The sequence below is a fragment of the Sceloporus occidentalis genome, unplaced genomic scaffold (genome assembly GCF_023333645.1).
Source record: "Sceloporus occidentalis isolate IW3139 unplaced genomic scaffold, rSceOcc1.0.p SCAF_5, whole genome shotgun sequence".
Lineage (NCBI taxonomy): Eukaryota > Metazoa > Chordata > Lepidosauria > Squamata > Phrynosomatidae > Sceloporus > Sceloporus occidentalis.
Genome location: NW_028316985.1, coordinates 22,995,376 through 23,012,197, shown reverse-complemented (window position 1 = coordinate 23,012,197; position 16,822 = coordinate 22,995,376).

Here is a 16,822-nt window from a genome sequence, read left to right as displayed (position 1 = left end):
ACTTTCCATGAAAATGATGACCATGTTGCCAGTCTAACTTTGTTATGTTAATGGCCTACAGCCCGAGAAGGGAACATTAATGTATTGATACTTTGGCACAAGAAGGAAACATTTTTTCTCCTATTTTGTTTACTAAATGGCTTGCAAATTAATTGAGTTTAAGCTAGTTTGGACATATTTCAAGTAATTTGAGTTGAATTAACTCATCAAAAATATTCTTATACATGTTCTTACAGAAGGAGAAGTGTATTTGGTTTGTATGTTGGACCATGACTTTGGAGACCAGGGTTCAAATCCCAACTCAGCTATTGAAACGTACTGGCTGACTTTGGGCAAGTTGTACTCTCTCATTCTCAGAGGAGGGCAAAGACAAACATTCTCTGAACAAATTTTGCCAAGAAGACCCTGTGATAGAGTTGCCATAAGTTGTCATAAGTTGGAAATGACTTGAGGTCACAAGTTACACAACAACAACAACAATGCATATATTTATATTATTCATCATTGTGCTGTTAATACTGCTTATTTACACATGCTTTCTTTTATTTTTTTATAAACTGAGATTTTGTTTTTAATCTGTATTTTCAGGTTTTTAGTTGCTTTTCTTGCAGGAAGATGAGTAGAAATGAAATAAGTAAGTGTGTATGTTTGTGGATGCATATGTGTATATACTAGCATTTTTGAATCTCAAACGTCACTATTCTGAAGCACAAAGAACAGCACACAAAGCTAAGCCCAATGTTCGTATCAAATAGAGTAGGTCTACTGAAATGAATGGGACTCATTTGCCACTCCATGCGTAAGTCCCACTGATTTTAATGTGTCTTATCTAGTTAGCATGAACATTCGATTTAGCTCATCTGTCTCTGGTTTAAGAAACTAGGCCTACTTCTAATTGTTTAAACAAACACAGCATTCTCCTGTACTGCTTCCAAACCTCTTTTTCATCCTGATTTAAGATTGCAATATATCTTTATTTCCCTTTACCCTTGCAACCCTGTCAGATCATATATTCTGAGAGCTCTGTGGCCTCAAAAGAATATATCTAGCTTTTCATTTACAGACTATAGAATTCCCACCAAATGTTGCCAAAAGCAAAGTCCTGAAGCACTTTTAGAGCTTCCTGCTCAGATAAAATATCTGGGAAATTCATGGAGAAGCAAAACACTCTATCAATAAAAATGGCAAAAGAGTGGCTCAGGGGTGAAACAAACAGGTAGTTAAAAGCGTCTTGAAGCTGTCTTTTCCAAAAGTGATCCGAGTCCCCACCAACTGCACCTCTGGTTCCCAGGGAAGCTGAAGTCCACATGTCATGACCACATGGCACAATTTCAAGCCATGTACTTTTTTATTGTTCCCCCCACCATACCTGCATACAGTAGCAGGAGTACACCACTGGCAACAACCATCCATTGGATGGCCACCCCTGAGAACCTGTGCACAGTTGCATGTGCAGCACTCCACCAGGACAAGGCACTGGAGCAGAGATGTGCCTATACAAGTGCCAGCGAGGTACAATCATGCCCCCCTTTCACCCCATGCCCCCTCTTTGACTGTCTGCTTTGTGTATGTTTTATTTATCTTCATGAGAGGTGTCAAGCTTTCCCTTTTGGGTATTACCACCCACCACTTGGGGATAGCATCTCTGTCCCTTCTAAATGCGTTCCTGCAATGGTATGTTTATATGCACAATTAGGCTTAGGGTTAGGCTAGAGAGCCCCTTTAGAGTTGCTCTGGCAATGCTGCTCTTAGATATGTGAGCAAAAGTGTGTAATTTCTGGGAAGAAGTGAAAAAATCCAGCTCCTTTTTAGTCCAGCTTTTCTCCCCATGGGGCTGCTTGAAAGCGGTTTTCAGCCGGCTTCAAGGCTTGCGTCATCTAAATACCCTTCCTGGAATCCAGCTAGAAACCTGCTTATTCTGACCATCAGTTTCACCCTCAGATATAGCATTTTGAAGTAGTTTCTCCTCTTAAGAACATAAAGAAGAAGCCTGGTGGATCAGGGCAATGGCTTCACTAGTCTAACTTTTAGTTTCCATAATAACCAACTACATGCATAAGGGGATCCCATCATCTCTCAGTTACACAAGTGTAGTGATTTCACATGAGCCTAAGTCCTATTGATAGTTCTGAGTGAACAGCACCACTGCATAACTGGATTTACCTATACAGGGCTCTGGGGGACAGGGTTCAACTCCCAGTTCAGCCATGTAAACCCACTGGGTGACTTTGGGCATGTTACACTTTCTCAGGCTCAGAGGATGGCAATAGCAAACTCTCTCTGAAGGAAACTTGCCAAGAAAACACAGTGACATTGTAAATTGGAAATGACTTAAAGGCACACAACAACAACAATAACAACAACAGCAACAACATATTGACTCATTTAAAATTGATTCCATAGGTCTATTCTTGCTGAGACTAACCAACAGGATGCCAGACATGCCACTGAACATTCTTGGTTGGTGTGGAATTATTCTTTAGTGCCTTCATTGTACCACTTGATCTACTGGGATTGCAAAAACAGCCACTGTGCATTCCCCATTGTACAATGGGACAATACCCAAGCATATTGGCAGATACACCATAAATTGCATAATGTCAGTCTTCAGCATTGTCAGTGCTGAAGGAGGAAGTATGTAACTTGGCAGTACTCATAGATCCATCCCTGTCACTGGAGACCCAATGGATTATTTGGCAGTGCTTGGCACCACCTTCAACTGGTGCACTAGCTATGGCTTTTCTAGGCAGAGGTAATCTAGTCACAGTGCTCTATTCACTGGTAACCTTCTGATTAGACTACTGTAATGTGCTCTGTGTGGGGCTGCCCTTGAAAAATACTTGGAAGCTGCATCTTACTGTCAGGAAGTGTTGAGGTGGAATGTCTTTTTCTCTAGTTTGAATCCATTGCTACGGGTTGTATTCTCTGGAACAAGAGAAAACAAGCTTGCTCAATCCTTAATATGACAGCCTTTCAAATACTTAAACAGGGCTATCATATCACCTCTTAACCATCTCTTCTCCAGGCTAAACATCCTCAGCTCCCTATGTCGTTCCTCATAGAGCATGGTTTCCAGACCCTTCATCATTTTAGTCACCCTCCTTTGGACACGCTCCAGTTTCTCAACATCCTTTTTGAATTGTGGCGCCCAGAATTGAACACAGTATTTCAGGTGAGGCCTGACCAAAGCGGAATAGAGTGGCATTATTCCCTTGAGTTAGTTAGACACTATATTTCTATTGATACAGCCTAAAATAGGATTAGCCTTTTTAGCTGCTGCATCACACTGTTGACTCATGTTCAACTTGTGGTCCACTAGGACTCCTAGATCCCTTTCACAAGTAGTCTCCTGAAGCCAGGTGTCCCCCATCCTATATCTATACATTTCAATTTTTTCTACTTAAGTGCAGTATCTTACATTTATCACTGTTGAAATTCATTTTGTTAGCTTTTACCCAACTTTCTAATCTATTTAGGTCATTTTGAATTTTGATCCTGTCTTCTGGGGTATTAGCTACTCCTCCTGATTTGGTGTCATCTGCAAATTTTATAAGCAGGCCCTCTATTCTGTCATCCAAGCCATTGATAAAGATGTTGAATAGCACTGGACCCAGGACAGAACCCTGTGGGACCCCAGGATGAAGAGGAGCCATTGTTGAGCACCCTTTGGGCTTGGTTGGTCAACCAATTACAAATCTAGCTAATAGTTATGTTGTCAAGACACACTTTACTACAGAGGTAGGCAACCTTTTTGAGCCGGGGGCCGGGTTGCTGTCTCTCAGACAACTGGGGGGCCGAAGCCAAAAAATAAATAATTAAATAATTTTTAAAAAAAATTAATTAAATAAATAAACTGGGACAAATGTAGAGCAAAACTTTCAAATGGAGGACATTTTTTAAAATATGGAGGACATGCTAAAAATTTGCTGATTTTTAAAAAAATGTTAATATAAATGCATGTTTCGGAGGCTTCTATAGACAATTGCTCTCCTTGCCCGCCACTTGCTCCCCTTGCCTGCCGCTTGCCCCCCCTTGCCTGCCTCCTCCTGATAGGCCAAAAGCTCCGGCGGCAATCGGCGGCAGGACCGGGCTGGGGCCGGTCCCAAGGCCTTGCCGGGCCGCATCCGGCCCGCGGGCCGCAGGTTGCCTACCCCTGCTTTACTAGCTTGTTTGCAATAATATAATGGTGGACCTTATCAAAGGCCTTACTGAAACCAATATATGCTATATCCAGAGCATTCCCTTCATCTGCGAATGAGCTAATTTTATCAAAAAAGAGATCTAATTAGTTTGGTGTGAGTTGTTTCTCACAAACCCATGTTAACTTTTTTGTGATGATAGCATTCCCTTCTAAATGTTCATAAACTCTCTGTTTAATAATCTGCTTTAGAATCTTTCCTGGTATTGATGTTACCATTCAACCAAAGATTCAGTGGATCTGCCCCTGTTTCAGATTAGCAGTTGAATTTAGGCCAAGGATCTTGTTGTACTACAACTCCCAGAATTCTTTACTTGACTATGCTGAGTAGGACTGATGGGGGCTGCAGTCCAGCAACATCCAAAGGTGTATTTGCTTCCCTCCCTGGATTTAAGTCTTTTCATAAATGTGCATATTCAAGGAATCACATTTTAAGAGTTATCTCAATTATGAACAAAATGAGTTAAGATGTGCCATGATTTTGCATCAGTGCTTGTAAGAAGAAATAGATGTTTATCCCCGACACATTGTATAATGCTCCTGGGCATGACTGTTCACAAGGTTTATAGGTCCTCCCATCCCAGAAAATAAGGCTATGGCCTTGTTTCTGTGGAACGCTCAGCCTTCTCCTGCTTGTAATGCTCAGCCTGAAGCGGCTAACTGATTTTGTTTTTTGCTTCCCCATGGGAGCAAAAGCAGCCCTGCAAACAACAATGGACCTTCTTAGACCTTAAGAATAGGGCCAAAAACTGTGGAGGGGGGATAAACATTAATATGTTTCACTTTCATGACTATCTCTGTTCCCATTTCTGCTTCTGTCACAGCAAAACAATAATGTTTAATGTAAATGACCTCAAATTTTAGAGAGCATCTTGACAAGCATTAGAAAAAAATGCCAAGGTTTGATGAAATAATGCAATAAAATATCGATGCCGCCATGAATTGTTTTTCTCCTGATAAAGTTTTACAATAAGAGGACTTAAGGAATGATCTCACTGTTGGCCTAGTCACCAGCAAGAAGATTTTCATGCACTTCTGGTTGAGGAGAAAGCTTCTCTAAGCCTGTGCAGAACCAAAGGGAAAGCCCCCAAAGGCTGATTTTAAGAGACTGGGATTTTATGGAAGAAGAGGCTGTAATTTTGACCCTTCCTTCCAAAGCCCTGGGTGATCACAGTGAAAATCCTCCACGTTCTAAAGTTGGTCTCTCCACACCTCCGTTTTCCTGTTTTGAAGAAAGCAGCAAAGTATCATTGTCAGAGGAGTTGCTGATTTATACCGTATGGATTAGTGGACTTTCAAGGGATACCAAACCAAAGTTCATTTCCCTGGTGTTAGAACTACTGTATTACTGCAAGAAAATGTACTTCTTTGCTTCTTTTAAGAAAGAAGCAAGTGATGAGCAACCAGAATCATAAGCTGAGGATAGCTGTAGCCAAAATAGCAATATATCTACTTTATCCCTTCTCTCTGTTAAAGGTGAGTAAACCCAAATGCATCCTTGCACTGTAAGATCATCACATCCTGCTTTCACTTTGTTGTTTTCTGTTTTGTAGAAATACCATTGTTAGATGAGTTTCCATCATTTGTGCATGGTTTTCCCCTTAGTTCTGAAAAGCTGACATAACTCTACTAAGGCTAAGATCTTGCCTTGGCACTACCTTTCTCTGGTGGCAGGATTACATACTGGATTAAAGTCAGAGCCTATACCAATAATAGCATTGCTGTTGGCTTCCTAAGTCAGACAGGCTTTTGCTGTATTTTGAATCCCATTCTTTTTCCTACCACCACTCCAAGAGGAATGAGCCCCACAAATACTTCTCTCACATTGCATCTAGTGTGAATCCATGTGTTAACCCAAGAAAAGGCAGCCATAAGCCTCATTCTTTCTTTTCCTTCTGAAACATCCAAAAAATAGTAGCACTTGTCATGCTATCTTCTTTACTATGGAGGAAGGAAAAGAATGCTAGACACATTAAATTTGTTAGACTCTTTTGTCCATCCCAAGTTTTAGAACTGTCATATTTGAAATTGATGGAAGCATGGGCCAAAGTGTACCTGCAGTTGTGGAAGTGAAAATGTTGGTGAAACTTAAATTCAGCAAGCCCCCTCACCCCTGCCAGTGATAGACAATGATACCTAATGGGGTAACATAAAACATATTTACTTTACCCAATTATAGCAGTTTGATACTGCTTTAACCATTATGACACCATCCTATAGAATCCTAGGTTATAGTATTCAATGAAATAGCGGTGTCAATCTGTTTCAACATAAGAAGATATGAAGGAATCCACTGGATCAAGTTTATACTTGAATTTCTTGTTTGCAGTTAGTCTCAAAGGTGCTACTAGATTCCTTATGTTTTCTTAAGCTAGGATTTGTAGTTTACAAATAATTTGTCCCTCTCTGGTAGAAAGCTTTAAGCTTGCAATTCAGGAGAGTGGACCAAAGAATCCTAAATCACTTTGCAGAATAAAAAGGCACAGATGCTAGTATTGGTCGTTAACAGTCCATGATCAAGAAGATGAGAAGTCAGTCAGAAGCCAGAAAGGAAAAGGATGACAAATAGTTGGGATCTATTTCCAGGTGGTCAAAGAAATCAAGGCCAAGTCACAGAGCTGGCAAAGACATCTTCCACTGTACAGGAATCACTGACATTGTTTCAAGCACCTGAGCTCCATCTGCTGCTCACCTTTTCTACAGAAACTGATTTCTCCACCTGGCCTACAGGTGCCTTCAGCTTGCACTGCCCATACACATTCATGCTGCTGCCATTATAGAGGGAGGCACAGCATAGAGCTCTTTAACAGAGAATTCACTAAATTACAAATTCCAGTAATCCATAGGATAGACCCATGGTAATTAAAATGGTAGCACACTATTATACTTGCATACAGGTTAGTGACATAGGCAAGTCTGTCTTTTGGTTACTGTGAAGGTTGGTATTCTATTCCACCTCTACAGTGTCTCCCCTCAGGCTCACAGTTTTGTTGTGATTGCTCTCCTGAATTGCTTTTCCATAACTGGTGGAGAGTGTGGTCAGAGAAGCATCCCTACAGCCACATGCAGAATGGTTACATTTTCTGTTAAAATGTCCATGGGACCCCAGCAGATCTTGGTTGAAGAAACCATTGGTCTGCCCTGCCACCAGTCATGGAATAGCCTTTAAAGGGGGATATAACAGCAAAATCATGAGTCCTGGGGTTCTGAATAGTGAGCCATAGATTCTGCTATGGAACACTTCTGCTGTGCTGAACATTTTAGGATCTTGGCTGCAGTCTGAGATGGAATTATACCATGAGATAAAGTATTCCAGATTATTCCCAATAGATTTAGACCTGACAAATTTATTTTCTACCCTTAAATCATGATTCCTAGTCCTATGACATGCTGTTTCAACAGAGTGGCTCATAATAATGGAGTTATCTATTCCCAAAACAAAGGGAAACAGAAGTCCCATTGGCACATAGCTGATTTGGAGTTGTGCTTGAGCAAAGCCAAAAACAACTTAGTAAAGCTTTAACAAAGCATCTTTTATTTTCCACTGGGCCATTTTCCTTTTGGACTCAGCAGTGAGCAGAATTGTCTATTGATTTGTGAATATTCACTACAGAGTGTTCAGCAAATTCTTGTTTGCTGAGTCTTGATGTAAAAACAAAAACACAAACAAAGTTTATAGGTGAAAGGTAATTGGCACTACCTTACCCTGCATGTTTCACATTTTCCTTTAATTTTTTTTTAACTTAAATAACATTATTGTATCAGATATGGTAATGAAGTCATCTGAACCCTGTTCAGTGCTAGAGTAGCTGTGCAAATGTCGTAGTTCGGTGTAATTGTGCAAGCAATATTTTAAGATGATAAATAACCTGTGAAAATATGGACACCTTTATTCTGACTTTTCAGAAGAAGGGATGACAGTAAATATCCTATGAGAGATTTTATTGTTTTGAAATTACAGTGAAGAAATAATGGAAACAAAAGGTCTTTACCCTTTCTATTTGTAAATAAATATCATTTATTTATTTATTTATTTATTTATTTATTTATATGACACCTTTCTCCCACAAAGGACCAAAAGTGGCTCACAGATAAAACATTTTTTTAAAAAAAAATTACGATAACATTTAAAACAATTAAAATAATCTAAAACCAGTATAAAATCATATAAACACATCATATATAAAAGTTAAAAGCACTGTGCAACTGTAATGTTGATTTCTTATGTTGTCTGGTGCTTCTTTCCAGCAGCCTGGATCTCAGTTTTCTTTTTTTTTTAAAGTCACTATCTGTGTGAAGGAGTACTGAAAACACACAAAGAGGGACACACACACAGTTCATTAAAGGAATGTATCACAAAAAAAAACCTATTATTTGTAACTGGTTATTAACAAACTCAGCTCCTCCTATACTGACCTGGACCTCTGGCATTACTCTTGTGATGCAGCTGGTGAACCTACTCTGGGTTTTCACCTGAACCATAAAGGAGTGGTCTGAGGTGCTGAAACAGATCTCCCAAAGGGATTCAGCATCTTGGACAATACATTTAACACCTGTACTCTCGAGATGCCACAACAAGTGTGACAAAACAATAAAATCATTTTTCAAGTCCAACTTGTATATTTTTAAAGAAACCATCTTTCTTAACTTGTTGCTTCAATAGTAACAGTTTCCAGAGGGGCAATCATGTCAGTATGTTGCAGTAAAAACAAGAGAGCCTTGGGGCACTGGCTCATAATAAAGGTGTCACGATAGATTTGATAGTCTTTTTGGAGCTCAAGACAGTAATATCTATGAGGTCATTGCAGAAGGGTCTCACAAACAGTTGAACCCTCCCCCCCCCCCCCATGTATGCCTTAGTTCAAATCCGTATGTATGTTCTGTGTCACCTTCATTTTTATGTACCTCTTCAGTGTAATAAAAAACTTTCTATGAACTGTTTTTCAACCAGATTAATGTGAAAATAAAGGCTAGAGAAACAGTAAAGCAAAGAACACCCGATAAGGAGAGGTAGAGCTGGGGGAAAATTACCTTTATGGATAAAAACCCAGCATCCCCCAATGACACTCCTGTCTGGGAATTCTGGGAACTGTTGTCTGAAAAAAGGTAACTTGATCAAGCTTTGGGAATGGGTGAGGATTTTATTGAAGTTTTTTTTTAATAAAATGTAACAACTATCAATCATCATCATCATCATCACCACCACCATCATCATCATCATCATTTACATGGCACTTTACATGTACAGGGCACTTTACAAGTAAAAGACCAACCCTCCCCCTGCCAAAAAAATTCCCTAGTTCCCTGTCCTCATGTTTACAATGCAAATAAGACATGACACAAAAGGAAAAGAGATGGCAGTGTGACCTCATAGATATTACTGTCATGAGCTCCAAAAAGACTATCAAGTCTGTTGTGACACCTTTATTATGAGCCAGTGCCCCAAGTCCTTCTGATACTGTCCATTCTTCCCCCCTCCATGCCTAGGGCAGTGGTTGTTGGGATGGACAGAGGACTTTTAATCTGCTTCTAGTCCTAGGCATGATGGAGCTGTACAATTGTATACGCTTTCATATCTGGATGGAAAGAATTTGAAACACTTTTTAAAAAAAAAAAATATGAATGTGGTTGAAATTGAAACTAAATCCCAGTGTATTCAGCCAAAGTGATGGTACTAAGGGTCATCATCATCCCCTTTTTCCTGAAAGGCTCATCATCTTAAGCATTTCAGTGTTCAGCAGGGATAGCGTGGCCTCTTCTGTGCTGGAAATAACTCCACCAGTTTTATGTTGCAGGTGAAAATGTGAGGAAATGTTATATTAGCTTGTTGGGGAAGTATTAATGAAAATTATCATTTTGGGTGGAAATGATAAAAATGTTTGTGGGAGAATCTGAAACCCAGTTGTCACTGGTGGCTCTTATGGCAGCGAGATAGTGAATCCACTTTGGGTTTTAGTAGGCACTTTAATGAAGATAGCCGATGTACTGAACCTCTTTAGGGGATATGCTTCAGCCCCTTGGATAGCTTGTTTTAAATTTGAACTCATCACCTCCACTGGCATGGGAACTGTCAGCCACCACTAGTGAAACTGAAGGTACTCCCATTCTTACCCCAAACAGTAAATAAATAAAGAAAATACAATGAAAGGAAGAAACAACATTAAGGTGCAGGGAGATTAGATGTCTTGCTCTAGATCACCCAGTGCCAAAGAGATGCTTGGCATTTCCAAGTCTTCACAAAACTGCCCTTCACTCTCCCTCCCTCTGTCCTGCAAAGTACATTTTAACTATCTCCTCTAAAATCATAATTATCCCCATGCCCTTTCAGAAAACGAATGTGTGCTTTGCTGTTCCATGAAAGTAAGCAGGAATAAACCCTGTCATGCATTTGGGGTTCAGCTAGGAGGTTACGAAGTAAGTCTAAGCAAATAATCCATGGCAAATAACATATTGTATGAATTTCTCTCTCTCTCTCTTTCCATCAAAACTCTCTCTATCAGAACCTTGTGCCCTTTTTCTGAATTAATTTGTTCTTTGTAATTCTTGGTGGAGCACTTCCAGTGGATAAATCTCCATCTGCAAATTGATAAAAGAAAAATCTTATTACAAGCATTCAACTCAAGTGGAATGAACTGGACTGGACTATAAAAACTTCACGTTTTCCCCCCTAATGTACTGTGATCAGCTTTCCCATGAAAAGTGCTGGGATTTTTCTCTTCTCAATGAAATATTTTTGTCATACCACCCATGCCAACACTATAACTAGCATTGGCAGATTATCCAAATACAGTCCTCATCCCAAAGCCTTCTAGTTTAGCACTTTCATACAGGATTTTGGAAGGATGGCAACATTTTATCTCGTCTTCTATGCCTCCTCTGTTTTAACAGTGCCTCTAAAATTCTCATACAGATTGCTTCCTAGATACTGATGTTCCAGATTTTTGAAGAGGTGATGATGCATAAATCCAGATATTGACACGGCATGTAATTCATGAGTTCCAGCAGCAGGTGGAGGTGTAAACTCTCTTGTCAGTTGATTAGAATTCTTTGTCTTTGTTTATCCAAGCAACTTCCTCTCTAACTTCCGGTGCTCATTTTTGGCTGAATCAATTTCAGTTATATAATATTTGCTTACAGCCATTTGCCACTGCAAAGCAGGGAAGGACAACTGTGTTTTTCCAAATACTGTTGTGTTATAAGTTCCTGCAGCCCTAGGCATTTCAGCCAATAGTGAGGAATCATAAGAGTTGCAACCACAAAAAGTAGCCCATTCATTTAATATAGGATTTAAAAGTTGACATTCTACTGTTTGTAGGTTGAACTGATTTTTTGCATGGCTTATCTGGACTGAGGTTAGCTCCAGTTATATTCTACTGTCAGGTACATTTATCAGCACAGTTCACAAGCCTCGATCCAATTGCTAGCCCCCACTAAGGTGGACCCATTGAATCAATGAAATGTACATAAGTGTTGGATTTCTGTGCAGCAATTGATTAAATGGTTCTACTCAAGGTGCGACTAGTAAATGGTTTTAGGAGAAAAGACATTGGGTTGCCTTCAAATATTTGCTAAAATGAAATTTCAGGTGAATGGCAACATTTCTTTCTTGAACAAAATATGATTATAGCAGACACTAATCCTCTTTTGCATATCCTCCTACCCTGAGGAGGCCATCAACAACAGAACAATACACAGATTAGCATGGGAATCACTCCTCACCCAAGGTCACACAGTGTGTGTGTGTGTGTGTGTGTGTAAACACACACACATACATACATACACCCACTCTCTTCCAGGTTAGCATTCTCTGAAGATGCCAGCCACAGATGCTGGCGAAACATCAGGAATAAACTCTTATAGAACATGGCCACATAGCCCAAAAAACCCACAAAAAACCTACAAAATATGATTGTTATTTAACATTTTTAAAATTACTAGTGATATTACTTGAGTTAATTCCAGAGTGTTAAAGAAGTATAGTTCATCTCTCCATGCAATGAGGTTTAAAAGACCACTTTGTTAACATATACATCAAATCCCTCCCCAGCATTACCATGGAGATATGGACCTGTCTCCAACCAATGATTGATATCAGTCTCAATAGTTTTTTTTTTCTCCTTTAAAGTTGAGATGCTTTCAAGATGCTCCTTTCTCAAGCAATCCTTTTTCACTTCAGGCACCTCTTAAAGCAGAACCAGCTCAGATGTAATCATCACATTCATCCCTCAGAGTTCTTCATTTCCTCTTGGTATCATCTTGTTTAATGGGGAAAGCCACTTGACAGCCTGTGTCCAATACCCCTGAATATCATGTATTCATGATGTAAACTTGCTGTTACAGCCAAACTGGTAGAAGCCATGTCATGAGTTGCTCTTCTGACACATTCTTCTTTTCCTCTCAGGGAAACAGTTTTTCACACTCAGCATTACATTTTCCCAAAAGGGAATATACCCAAAATATAAGAAAAGTTACTAGCCCCTCTTCCTTACATTAGATTTTTGTAAAATTTTCATACAGTTAAGGATAATTCATGTGAAGTGTTTATTTTGTTCTAATGATTCAACAGATTCAGGCAGATTGGGTCTAACAAGATACAGCATCAAAAAATACTGAAAGTATGGAGAGTTAACAAGGTTGTACTCCTATACTTCTCTCCTGAGAACAGAAATCCATCAGCATGGCATGTGAAATCCTTATGTTGAATCCTGGCCTACATTCTGGCATATGTGGGACCAGATCAGTTGTTCTTGTTGGGTCATTAGACATTCAACTGCCAAGGATTCTGAGATTTACAGTCTAATATCTGAAAATAAGTTGGGATCTACTTGTCTAAAGAATCCATTCCTTCCAAGGAGTTAGACCACCACCAGCCCCTTGAGAACCTTCATCCAATAATGGATATTTGTGACTGAGGCCTAGACTATATGCAACTGAAGAGTTTAAGGAATTTTTTGCACATACAGCCATAGAAAGCTTAGACTCCTGTAACTTGCATGTGACTGAATCACATTCTATTTGACTGGAATGAGGGATATTTTAATTGTGCAGACTAACCCTGAGTAATAGTCTTTACAGTCTTCTAGGTCCAGTAAGAGTTTCTTAAGTAGTTGTCTCATGTTCACTTTCCCAAAGGGCCACTCTTCCCCAGAGGGATTAATGGCCTCCTGGATCCAACCAATCAGTCCCATTCAACCTAGTGTTACTAGCCATGTTGTATCAGGATACAGGTGGTGAGATTAATAGCTGCAAGCACCTTGTCCACTTCTGTTCAAGTGGACAAGCACCTTGTCCACTTCATTCTTCCCAAACCAGATATTGAGTGTTTTAAGGTGTTATTTAAACAACAACAACAACAACAACAACAAACTTATCTGGCATAAAAAAAATAGGGGCTGTACACCCTGGAAGTGCTGGGTTGGGGATGTGGAAACTGCATGCCATGCACCCAAACTGGTATAAAAAGTAGCTGTGAAATGCAGCTCCTATTTTCACTGTGGAAGGGGTGCCATAAGCCCCCCAATATGGTGTTATGATGCCTCTCATGTACATTGCTGTTTGGGCACTGCACACAAGGAATGTCATCATGGCATGCACCATCTGGATGGCCACATGCCAAGATGGCACCCAGGCTGCACAAATAAGGCTTTGAGAGTGTGAACGCTCAGCCCTACCACAGCCCTAGTTTGGGTGCAGGCTGGCATAAAGTGCTGGTCTGTACACCCTCTTAGCTAGCCATCAAGCACTGACTGATGGTGTTTTATGGGGTAGTGAAAGGCACTTCAAAGGCATGCATCAAATTTTGCAGTTTAACAGAGTACTTTTGGTATGATTGCAACAATGAACTCAAAAGCCACGTTGAACGCTTCTGTGAGTGTGTTCTACTGCCAGTGGATACTCTTGCTGATGGTTTAGTGAATAATGTGATGCTTAAACAATAGCTGCTGAGACAGAATTGTTGCAGTGGATAATACCTCTTGTCACTGTGGAATTGTGCAGCTCCTTTTTAACTGAATGAAAGCATTGCTTCAGTGAGCAGTTTGTTGAGGCAATGTCAAACTGTTGAGAGTTGAAACATTGGAAGCTTTTTCTTCTGAGATGTATGACCTGTTGGAGTATCATCAAGCTTCATTTTCAAGTTCAGAGCTTGCAGTGACTGGTTTCATGTCTGGCACAAAAGTGCTGGGAAGTACAGTAAATACAACCTCCCTCATATAGGAGTGATGGTGTGGCTAGGGAGCCAGTATGGCTTAGTGGTTTGAGCACTAGACTGTGACTTTGGAGATCAGAGTTTGAATCCCTTCTTGCCCATGGAAACCTACTGGATGATTATGGGCAAGTCATACTCTCTCAGCCTTAGAACAGGATAAAGGCAAAAGTCCTCTGAACAAATCTTGGCAAGAAAATTCCATTATAGGTTCTCCTTGGGGTAATCAGAAATCAGAAATTATATGAAAGCACCTAACAAAAGCAAAATGTGGCCTAATCATAAGCTGAAGTGATGGGTTGCCTCTAACAATTGTATACTGATTAATAGCCTTTGTTTTCTATTTTGTCAAATTAAAAATTTGTGAGCCTTCAATGCTTTTCCCTCCAATGTGTTTTGGTTCCTGTCTAAAATTTCCAGACCTATACATGAATGTATACAGTATGTTATCACCATTCCTTCTGAAAAAAACTGGAGGAGATTTTTTTCCTAGACATACCCAGTGTGTTGATAATTATATCTATCATGACAATATGGTGCGAGTGAATATGAAAAACTTTGACCATGCTGGCTGAGGGAATTCTGGGGATTTTAGTCAAAAAGTAACTTTCTCAAACTCTGAAATGCCTAGCAACCCTGTTGTCATGGCCAGCCAAGATCAGCTCTCGGAGGATGAGGAGGAGGATGAGCCTCCTCCAGAGCAAGGGCTGATTGAGGCAACGCCAGGTGCTGTTCCTGCCCTGCCAGGTCCCAGCTGTGATCCTCCAGCCCCAGAGGAGGAGATTCAACCAGGTCCTAGTGCCGAAGAGAGGCCTTCTTTGGTACCACTGCCTAGTGGGGACTCTGGGGACGAAGCTTGCATGCAGGTGCCTTCTTTCAAAGAGAGAAGAGCCGAGAGTGCTTGCAGGCGCAGATCACAGAGAATTGCCGAGAGGCAATTAGCCAACCAGCCTCAGGTGGCACGAGGGAGAGTTTCCCTTACTTAAGTGGGAGAGAGACTAATGCTGGTTGCTAGAGTTTATTGCATGATCTCTCGGCGTGATTGCTGCTAGCACTAGCTCCTAGTGTTTGGATTCTTTGTTACCTTGACCTTGGACCGGACTTCGTTAACTCTTGGCTGTTTGACCTTGGACTGTTTGACCAACGTTGTTTCTCGGTATCCTGACTTCGGCTTGACTCTCGGAACGTTTGGACTTCTGGAATACTGAACTCGGCTTGTTTTCTCGGACTGCTCTCAGACTGATTCCTTGCAAGGTCTGCTTTACTTTCACTTCCACTGTGCTAAGGCTCTGTTATCAGCTACTGTCAAGTGTCTGCTGGCAGCATTCCCGGACACCTGTCGCAGCTGGCAATACAGTAATGTATGTGGCCCTGCTACCAGGCAAAGCAATTCTAGAATCCTTGTCAGCATCATCTTCTGGTGGGCTTGCCCTTCTGACCTTGTATAGGAGCCTTATTAAATAAAATGTTCCACTCCTTTGATTATGACTGCCATGTTTGCTATGACTGTCATGCAGTTTTATTAATAATGTCAGTATTTTATTGATTGCATCGTTGTATTTGTATTTTGTATATATTTTATCAGATGTAATCCCACCTCAATCTGCAGAGAGAGGCGGGAAATATTATTATTATTATTATTATTATTATTATTATTATTATTATTACATTAACAGCTTTCCAGTTTCTTTATGCTTAGTAGGCATTACTACATAATTTTACTTTAGCCTAGTGATTCAAGGATGGAAACAGATTGCCAGCATGGAAAAGAACAAGGGAATAAACTTTCCTTTACCAACTTACTTAAACAGTTCTCACAACTATTAAGAGTGGAGATGTGTTACACTTGTGCAGTTCAGTTTCCTTTGTTTGGTTCTTACCTCAGGGATTCATCTTTTAGCTTTCTTGTCTTTGTACATGTGTGTGCCCCAGCCCAGGTGACCTATTATTCAGCTATGGGGATTAGCCCTGGGATAGGCTGGGTAGAATTCAATTCCTATTCACAAAAAAGGTGGGAATAAAATAAAATAGTAAAATAAAATAGATGCCAAGTTCTACATTTGGCTGTGTGAGGATGTTAAAATGCATTAGCTAACCAACAGGAACGCTTTCCTCTGCTGCAAAACCAACTACATAATTTGCCATGAATAAAGCTTATCTCACTGTAGTTTTCATTTTGGTTTTGAAAACTTGGGGAGACTTTGAAAGGCTGCAAGCTCCAGTTCAGATTAATTTCAGTATAAATCTTCCCATGATATAGGATCCTACCAGTACTATTTCCCTGTAACTATTCTCATGATAATATGAACATGACATGAGATGCCTTGTGTTATTTATGCCTTCTACTATTTCCAAGAGCAATATTGGCATGATACTAGAAAAAGTTGCCATTATCTTGTTCTTGTTTTCTAAGGGAGAGC